Source organism: Triticum aestivum, chromosome 5A (assembly GCF_018294505.1).
Source record: "Triticum aestivum cultivar Chinese Spring chromosome 5A, IWGSC CS RefSeq v2.1, whole genome shotgun sequence".
Taxonomy (NCBI): domain Eukaryota; kingdom Viridiplantae; phylum Streptophyta; class Magnoliopsida; order Poales; family Poaceae; genus Triticum; species Triticum aestivum.
The window spans coordinates 238495469-238506196 of NC_057806.1; the positions used below are offsets into that span (position 1 = coordinate 238495469).

The window sequence follows — 10728 nt, forward strand, 5'->3', positions numbered from 1 at the left end:
CGGGAGTGGAGCTATGTTTTTTCTTTATTATCTGGATTCTGAAGTTCGGAAACATCGCACGTGCAACGCACGTGTCCATCATCAAATATAAATGTGAGTATGCTCAGAGGACTTGAAATTTATAATCCAGACCCTAGTATAATTTATAAAAAAGGTCATAAATATGAGTCTATACACATATTCTAGAATGAGCTTTCTGAGATAAAATTACAATTGAACATACGAATCATAAAGTTCCTTTCATAAAATGATAAAAACATTCAGCAAACCCCATGCCAGGTGTATGTCAAGTGCACCTCACCTAGTTTTATACTCGGCAAACCCTATGCCAAGTACATATCTGCCTTCAACGGGTGCTCAGCTTAGTATGTTTTTTTCTGTAGTACATTTGCCCAAAGAAAAACTACAGCATCACAAATCTGCAGGGGTCCTCATAGAGAAAGGTCGGATTGATATACTGACGAGGCATTTAATATTATATTAGGTTGAATTGAAATGATAACCTTAAAATAAGGAGGGGCACTTAAGTTTGGTGGCAAATCTAACCTGAATAATCATATGCATGTGTGCAAATGCATGTACAAACTAATGCACGAAACCACATATAATTTAATAGATACGCTACTTATTCAATATTCAAGCTCGTACAATATACAAATAACCAAGTCAAAAAATATTGCAGGGCGATCAAATACTGGCAATCAACTACATATCTTCAGCATTTCACTGAAAAAATAGGACAAACAAGCAAGAATACACTGAAGCAGTATCATCCAAGCAGCTCAAAGCAAGTCTCCAAGCAGCTCAAAGCAAGATCATGCCGGGCAACGACCTCACTATGCATGCCGTTACTGTCGGTGGCGTCTTTGTTTACATGCATGACAGAAGCAACTTACGGGGCATGAAGAAGACAATAATTGTTGCACGTGCTTGGTCCCAAGCTAAGCTACGCCCGCCTGAATTAGAAATTGGCGAAGCGCGTTATTGTGTCATCACTTATGTCTGAATTAGAGTATATGATAACCGTCTTGCAAACAAAATATTCAGTTTCTCTGTTCCTATAAGAAAAATAGAAAACCAGAAGCCATCAGTGTGTAATGCCATCTATCAACACAAGGCCATAAATTTTATTTAACTTTGAATCCAGATTGTCCTATTTATTAGCAAAAAGAGTCTATATCCGGAAAAAGAAATTTTGTATTGGAAAATGGATTTGGAAAACTTCACACCAGAATAATGTAAAGCAGTGTATTTAAATAAACTGCAGAGCGATGGAAATAATAGTAAACTTGATAAAGAAAAAATTGATTAACACAATGCTTGTAAGATATCACGACATGCAAGGAAAATGCTTACCTAAATATAATACAAAATCCTAAATTAGCTGAGAGCAGGAGACAAACATATTAAGCTCAACTTAACGGGAAGAATCACTATGAATATTTCAATACATAATGTCAAGATTGTTATGCAAAAACATAATGGAGTAGCATTTAAGCATGTGGAAATCATCATACTAATTACAAGAGCATACCCTGCACCTCCTTGATCACCACGTCGAACCTCATGCCTCGACCATGGCAGCTGGCAGCACCTGCCTGGGGTGTGTCCAAGATGGTTGGGACAATTTTCCAGTCCATGCTGCCAGTCCAAGCTGGAATGCATACACAAATTACTACACATATCTCATATGCTTGTGAAATATTGAGATGACCAAATTATTTAGACCAAGTAGCCCTACTTTGAGATGAGCACCACTTTCCATTATTTCATCATTCAGCTAAAAATTAAATATTTGACTGATATTTAGACCCAGACCCTCCAGAACAAATAGAAAATGAGGCTTGTCAATATCTATCCATCGTTTCTGCATCTCTAAATCAAAATATATTCTGAACCCAAAACCAAGACCATATGCACAACAGGAAAGGGGTTGACATTGTGCTGAACCTGTAACACATAGCAGATAATTTCTGACTTTGTGTCTAGGCTGGATTGTACGTAAGACATGTACGTATTACATATTCAAAATCATTCAGGTAAACAGGAAGGCTTGCATCGAAAGGAGAATATAAACTGTGATACATGGGAGTGTAAGAATACATTGTTCGAATCTGGGATCTACCATGGAAATGCTCAACAAGCAGCCCTAAATATAGCAATACTTCTCAACAAATGAGATAAACAGAGATAACAATATCAGTTGTAGATTCAGATTTATTTGAACAAAATATATCTTAAGTTTGTCTGCTAATTAGAATAAGAATTAGAAGGGACCATAGCTAGTAATTCAGACGAATTAATTGTAGGGAAGAACTGAGCAAAGTTACGGCTTCATAGCAAAACTGGATTTGTAATGTATACTGTGTGTTCCTGTTGATAGTACAAATGTAAGAACAAAGCGCCTCAGTGCAGCACGTACAGGAAGATAAAAAGGTAAGCTGTGCTAGTGCCCATACTCTGCTTCTCTACCTCTGCCCATAAGGTGTTTGCTGAATTGTTTGCTCCGATTCAGTCAATCAGTCGAGTCGTGAACCTGTCCACCCTGTTCGTGAGACAGAGATAGACTCGAGCCCGCTGTCGGCCTGTCACAGAAGAATTGAAATGATTAAAGAACTTCAACAGGAATAATACTCCATTTGGAAACTAATAAAAGCCGTTTTAGGTCAGTATTTCGTGACCTACAACGTCTTATATTAGTTTAGCGCATTAGTAGCGAAGCAATTCTCTGAAAAAAATCAGCAAATTAGAAGTTATGAGGTTTCATTACGTACCTCCAAACAAATTCTCTAAAACATCTTTCCAGCTAGCTATTAGTAGTTCTCTCGGGACTTGATGGACATCTTTGTCAGAAGAGCACAACCGCAGATGAATCAATTAACACAACGGAGGGAAGAAAAAATTATGTTGAATAGCAAAGAACATGTAAATTCACTTGAAAATAGGTCACCTTTCTAAATCATTGCAATGTATCACTGTATGTAAACCAAATAAGTGCTCTAAATTCTAAACCTGTAAAAGATAATTATATATTATTTATACAACAGGAACCATGTTAGGTTTCACCTCAATTTTGTCTACCAATATGTATTCAACTCTCTACTGAAATACAATAAAATTTAGCATTAATTTTCAATCTAGTTATTCGCATCATGCAGATCAAAATAAGAAAATGTTCGATATCTTCTCCCCTCCGACCTCCCATAATACCCTTTCTTTAATATGAACTTGGTAGCACTGTATCTGTACCTCCCATAATTCCTTTCTTATATATATAATTAGCATCTGGACTATGCAATCAACAAGTGGTCACTAACTCACATATGTTGTGCAGATTTCTCTATTCGTGTATGACACATCAGGCCCGGTAGAGTTCTAAAACGCTGACAACTAATCCAATTAACACAAAGAATCAAACTAAATCTAGATTAATTTCTAAAGTCAAAAGGATAAGAGTAAGAGAGCATACAAATGATGTATGTTGCTTCCGCCTACTGCGGCACTGCAGCCTGCCTCCACACCTTGGTCCGTGGATTCGTGGAGCCGTGCGTCTGCACCAGTCTTGTGAGCAATGAACGTGCGCTGCTCTGGCAGAACTTGAGGGATCGATTGCTAGCGTGCAGCAAATTAGCTTCACCATGACGCACAGCGACTTGTATTACCTGATGCACATGCAGACTTAGCTCCTACTTAGCACTAAACAAAATTATTTACCCATATGCCTGTGCATCAGGGAGTCACCAAGTAGCTCCTGCCCGGACTGGCAGTGTGCGGTACCATCCTAAAAAACACAGACCGGTAGATCGATCTCACTCATATCCTTGTAGCCGATCTGCACGGTCTTCTCCTGCAAGGCGCCCAGATCCGCCACCGCGAAGATGTTCAGTAGCGTGATGCTGGAGATGCGGACATGGGCAACACGGGGATATTTTCCGGCAACACGGTGAGGCTATCAATCACCATGTACGCCACGACGACCCGCATTAACCAGGTGATTGGCCTTGCCAAACTCCGCCACAGCCGCAGCCGGCGAGCGTGAAGCAGGAGTGAATACATGGGCGGTTCGTCTGCATCTCGATGTACATGGACGCGATGCGCGGCGTGTTGGAGGGAGCGGAGGGGTGAACGTTGTGAAGGACGGCGACGTTGGATGGAGGGGAGGCGGCGTTGGTGAGCTGGACGATGCCGGCGAGGCGCCTCGCGGCGCGCGTCAAACATGGGGAGAGGCAGCGTTGGAGGGCGTGGGTTTCAGACTCGGAAAATCTGGAGAGGAAGAGCGAGGGGAATATGCCTCGCGATGGAAAGAGCCCGTAAGTTTCGGGGCTGAAGAACGAAACAGTTTTGCTATTCCGTAATTTGCGACGCGAGTGGGCAGGATGTGAGGATCTCGCGCGAGGGGCAGTCTGCTCGGCAGAACATTCAATCTGAGCCGTTTGATCATATGGCAGACCATTTAACTAATATGGACGCTTAGATCTTGTTAAGTGGATTAGATCAAAGGGAGCTGGTTGATCTGTGTACAGTAGTTTTGGTGGACATAGAAAAGTTAAAGTTTGCTCTTTTTATAGTAGTATAGATAGGGCCGAATGTGATTAGAATAACTATTCCGATCCTAGGATCAGAATAGTGTTACTCTATATATATTTATATACGTAAACACTATTCTGATTATGGGATGAAAATATTATTCTGATCACAACCTGACTTGCCCTATAGTAGTACGTTGAACTTCCCCGGGTGCTAGGTTGAACTTCCGCCAACATTGCCCAAATGGGCCTTGCGATATACAGTTGCAAAACTATGAACACGAGTATCATGACCTGCTACCTCTTGAGCATTGCGTTGGTTTTTCCTTGAAGAGAAAAGGGTGGTACAGTAAAGCAGCGTAAATATTTCCCTCAGTTTTTGAGAACCAAGGTATCAATCCAGTAGGAGACCACGCGCGAGTCACCTCCTACCTACACAAACAAATAAGAATCTCGCAACCAACGCGATAAAGGGGTTGTCAGTCACTTCACGGCCACTTGCAAGAGTGAGATCTGTTAGAGACGATAATAATAAGATAAGTATTTTTGGTATTTTTATGATATAGATTGAAAGTAAAGATTGCAAAATAAATTAGATTGGAAACTTGTATGATGAAAAATAGACCCGGGGGTCATAGGTTTCACTAGTGGCTTCTCTCAAGATAGCATAAGTATTACTGTGGGTGAACAAATTATTGTCGAGCAATTGATAGAAAACTGAATAATTATGAGAATATCTAGGCATGATCATGTATATAGGCATCACATCCATGACAAGTAGACCGACTCCTGCATGCATCTACTACTATTACTCCACACATCGACCGCTATCCAGCATGCATCTAGAGTATTAAGTTCATAAGAACAGAGTAACGCCTTAAGCAAGATGACATGATGTAGAGGGATAAACTCATGCAATATGATATAAACCCCATCTTTTTATCATCGATGGCAACAATACAATACATGTCGTTTCCCTTTCTGTCACTGGGATCGAGCACCGCAAGATTGAACCAAAAGCTAAGCACTTCTCCCATTGCAAGAAAGATCAATCTAGTGGGCCAAACCAAACTAATAATTCAAAGAGACTTGCAAAGATAAACCAATCATACATAAAAGAATTCAGAGAAGATTCAAATATTATTCATAGATAATCTGAATCATAAACCCACAATTCATCGGATCTCGACAAATACACCGCAAAAAGAAGAGTTGCATCGAATAGATCTCCAAGAGAATCAAGGAGAACTTTGTCTTGAGATCCAAAGAAAGAGAAGAAGCCATCTAGCTACTAGCTATGGACCCGAAGGTCTGAGGTAAACTACTCACACATCATCGGAGGGGCCATGGAGTTGATGTAGAGGCCCTCCGTGATTAATGCCCCCTCCGGCGGAGCTCCGGAAAAGGCCCCAAGATGGGATCTCTTGGGTAGAGAAGGTTGCGGCGGTGGAAATAGGGTTTCGTGGTGCTCCTGGATGTTTGCGGGGTATGTGAACATATATAGGAGGAAGAAGTAGGTCGGTGGAGCTACGAGGGGCCCACGAGGGGGGCGCCCAGGGGGGTAGGCGCGCCCCCTATCTCGTGGCCGCCTCGTTGATTGCTTGGTGTCCACTCCAAGTCCTCTGGATCACGTTTGTTCCAAAAATCACGTTCCCGAAGGTTTCATTCCGTTTGGACTCCGTTTGATATTCCTTTTCTACGAAACACTAAAATAGGCAAGACAAACAACAATTTGGGTTGGGCCTCCGGTTAATAGGTTAGTCCCAAAAATAATATAAAAGTGTAAAATAAAGCCCATTAACATCCAAAACATATAATATAATAGCTTAAAACAATCAAAATTATAGATACGTTGGAGATGTATCAGCATCCCCAAGCTTAATTCCTGCTCATCCTCGAGTAGGTAAATGATAAAAACAGAATTTTTGATGTGGAATGCTTTCTAGAATATTCTTCAATGTATTTTTCTCTATTGTGGCATGAATGTTCAGATCCGAAAGATTAAAGATAAAAGTTTCATAAAAATAGTAATACTACAAGTATGCTAATCAAGCAATTATGTCTTATCAAAATACCATAGCCAAAGAAAACTTATCCCTACAAAGTCATATAGTTTGGCCATGCTTCATTTTCATCACACAAAATGCTCTCATCATGCACAACCCCGATGACAAGCCAAGCAATTGTTTCATACTTAGCTTTTTCAAACTCTTTCAACTTTTATGCAATATATGAGCACGAGCCATGGACATAGCACTATGGGTGGAATAGAATATGATGATTGAGGTTGTGTGAGAAGACAAAAAGGGAGAAAGTCTCACATTGACGCGGATAATCAATGGGCTATGGAGATGCCCACCGATTGATGTCAATGCAAGGAGTAGGGATTGCCATCCAACGGATGCACTAGAGCTATAAATATATGAAAGCTCATCAAAGAAACTAAGTGGGTGTGCATCCAACTCGCTTGCTCACGAAGACGTAGGGCATTTGAGGAAGCCCATCATTGGAATATACAAAGCCAAGTTCTATAATAAAAAATTCCCACTAGTATATGAAAGTGACAAAATAAGAGACTCTGCATCATGAAGATCATGGTGCTACTTTGAAGCACAAGTGTGGAAAAAGGATAGTAACATTGTCCCTTCTCTCTTTTTCTCACATTTATTATTATTATTATTATTATTAATTGGGCATTTTTTGGCCTCTTTTCTTTCTTTCTTTTCCCGTCCGGAGTCTCATCCTGACTTGTGGGGGAATCATAGTCTCCATCATCCTTTCCTCACATGTGACAATGCTCTAATGATGATCATCACACTTTTATTTTCTTACAACTCAAGAATTACAACTCGATACTTAGAACAAAATATGACTATGTGAATGCCTTCGGCAGTGTACCGGGATTGCGATGAATCAAGAGTGACATGTATGAAAAAAATTATGAACGGTGGCTTTGCCACAAATATGATGTCAACTACATGATCATGCAAAACAATATGACAATGATGATGCGTGTCATAATAAATGGAACGGTGGAAAGTTGCATGGCAATATATCTCGGAATGGCTATGGAAATGCCATAATAGGTAGGTATGGTGTCTGTTTTGAGGAAGATATAAGGAGGCTTATGTGTGATAGAGCGTATCATATCACGGGGTTTGGATGCACCGGCGAAGTTTACACCAACTCTTAAGGTGAGAAAGGGCAATGCACGGTACCGAAGAGGCTAGCAATGGTGGAAGGGTGAGAGTGCGTATAATCCATGGACTCAACATTAGTCATAAAGAATTCACATACTTATTGCAAAAATCTACAAGTCATCAAAACCAAGCACTATGCGCATGCTCCTAGGTGGATAGAATGGTAGGAAAAGACCATCGCTCGTCCCCGACCGCCACTCATAAGGAAAGCAATCAAAGAACACCCATGCTTCAAATTTGTCACATAACGTTCATCATACGTGCATGCTATGGGACTTGCCAACTTCAACACAAGTATTCATCAATTTCACAATTACTCAACTAGCACACTTCTAATATTACCACATTTATATCTCAAAACCATCTATCAAGCATCCAACTTCTCTTAGCATTTAAAATTTATAACCAAAGTGAATTACCATGCTGTTCTAAAGGACTCTCAAAATGATATAAGTGAAGCATGAGAGATCAATTATTTCTATAAAGTAGAACCACCGCCGTGCTCTAAAAGATATAAGCGAAGCACTAGAGGAAAAACTATATAGCTCAAAAGATATAAGTGAAGCACATAGAGTATTCTAATAAATTCTAATTCGTGTATGTGTCTCCCAAAAGGTGTGTACAGCAAGGATGATTGTGGTAAACTAGAAAGCAAAGACTCAAATCATACAAGATGCTCCAAGCAAAACACATATCATGTGGCGAATAAAAATATAGCTCCAAGTAAAGTTACTGATAGACGAAGACGAAAGAGGGGATGCCTTCCGGGGCATCCCAAAGCTTAGGCTTTTTGGTGTCCTTGGATTTTACCTTGGGGTGCCTTGGTAATCCCCAAGCTTAGGCTCTTGCTGCTCCTTGTTCCATAATCCATCAAATCCTTACCCAAAACTTGAAAACTTCACAACACAAAACTTAAAAGAAAATCTTCATGAGCTCCGTTAGTAAAAGAAAACAAACCACCACTTCAAGGTACTGTAATGAACTTATTCTTGATTTATATTGGTGTTAAACCTACTGTATTCCAACTTTTCTATGGTTCATAAACTCTATTACTAGCCATAGATTCATCAAAATAAGCAAACAACACATGAAAAACAGAATCTCTCAAAAACATAACAGTCTTTAGTAATCTGTAGGTTTCGACCACTTCTTGAACCCAAACAATTCTAAAATAAATTTCTGGACGTGAGGAATTTATCTATTAATCATCTTCAAAAAGAATTAACTAAATAGAGCTCTCCAATAAAACATGGCATCAATTCTTGCGAGCGCTAAAGTTTCTGTTTTTTACAGCAGGATCAAAAAGACTTTCCCCAAGTCTTCCCAACGGTTCTACTTGGCACAAACACTAATTACACACACAAAACACAACCAAAACAGAGGCTAGATAAATTATTTATTACTAAACAGGATAAAAAATTAAGGAATAAAAATAAAATTGGGTTGCCTCCCAACAAGCGCTATCGTTTAACGCCCTTAGCTAGGCATAAAAGCAAGGATAGATCTAGGTATTGTCATCTTTGGTATGCAATCCATAAGTGGCTCTCATAATAGATTCATTAAGTAATTTAATTTTCTTTCTAGGAAAGTGTTCCATGCCCTTCCTTAATGGAAATTGGAATCTAATATTCCCTTCCTTCATACCAATAATTGCACCAATCGTTCTAAGGAAAGGTCTACCAAGAATAATAGGACATGAAGGATTGCAATCTATATCAAGAACAATGAAATCTAAGGGCACATAGTTCCTATTTGCAACAATAATAACATCATTAATCTTTCCCATAGGTTTCTTAATGGTGGAATCCGCAAGGTGCAAGTTTAGAGAACAATCATCAAATTCACGGAAACCTAGCAAATCACACAAAGTTTTTGGAATCATGGAAACACTAGCACCCAAATCACACAAATCATACTCGGCCACGTTGTTGGAGGCGGCAAAGTGAATTTGCAGCATGTATCTGAGCTTGTCGCCTTTGGGAGAGGTGAGGATGACGCCGGCTCCCAAGCCGGTGCGCATCTTGGACCCATCGAAGTGCATGCGCCAATGAGTGGAGTCGGGAGCTGGCGGCAGGTACTGGGTCTCGGCCCAGTCGACGAGGAAGTCGGCCAATGCTTGGGACTTGATAGCGGTGCGAGGCTGGTAGAAGATCGTGTAACGGGCCAGCTCGATGGCCCATTTCGCCACCCGGCCGGATGCATCCCGGCTGCCTATGATCTCGGCCAGCGGGGCGGTGCATACGACCATGATGGGATGCTCTTGGAAGTAGGGCTTCAGCTTCTTGGCGGCGAAGTACACGCCATAGCACATCTTCTGGTAGTGCGGGTAGTTCTGCTTTGAGGTAGACAACACCTCGCTCAAATAGTACACCGGCCTCTGGACCGGCTGGGCTCGGTTCTCTTCTGGGCGTTGGACTACGATGACGGTGCTGACCACCCGGCTGGTTGCGGCAATGTAGAGGAGCATGGGCTCTTTCTCAGTCGGCGCCGCCAGGACAAGCGGCATGGCCAGCATCTTCTTCAGCTCGTGAAAAGCTTGGTCGGCTTGGTCATTCCACTCGAAGTGAGTGGTCTTCTTCATGAGGCGGTAGAGGGGAAGAGCTTTCTCTCCGAGCCGGCTGATGAAGCGGTTCAGGGAGGCCAAGCATCCGGTGAACTTCTGGATGTCTCAAAGTTTGGTGGGAATCGCCATTCTCTCAATGGCCTTGATCTTTACTGGGTTGCATTCGATGCCGCGTTCGGAGACCAGGAAGCCTAGGAGCTGGCCGGCTGGCACTCCGAACACGCATTTCTGGGGGTTGAGCTTCATTTGGAACCGGCATAGGTTCTCAAATGTTTCCTTGAGGTCTTCCCGCAAGGTGCCGCGCTTCTCCGTCTTCACCACAATGTCGTCTACGTAGACGTGGGCGTTTCTGCCAAGCTGCTTGAGGAGGCACTTCTGCATGCAACGCTGAGAAGTGGCACCGGCATTTCTCAAGCCGAATGTCATAGTCAGGTAGCAA

General features: G+C 41.5%; 1 long non-coding RNA gene across 4 annotated transcripts; it reads right to left on the reverse strand.

Moving 5' to 3' along the window:
* Positions 1–589: 589 nt before the first annotated feature.
* Positions 590–4347, reverse strand: LOC123102870 (uncharacterized). 4 transcript variants are annotated; one of them, XR_006449452.1, is made up of 6 exons: positions 3742–4347; positions 3470–3662; positions 2775–2843; positions 2423–2585; positions 1535–1654; positions 590–1058 (listed from the first exon to the last, which is right to left on the reverse strand). It is a non-coding gene; the product is annotated as an uncharacterized lncRNA (long non-coding RNA). The 4 variants fall into 4 exon arrangements; XR_006449450.1 differs by having other exon boundaries at positions 3470–4347; XR_006449449.1 differs by having other exon boundaries at positions 2460–2585; positions 3470–4346.
* Positions 4348–10728: the final 6381 nt, after the last annotated feature.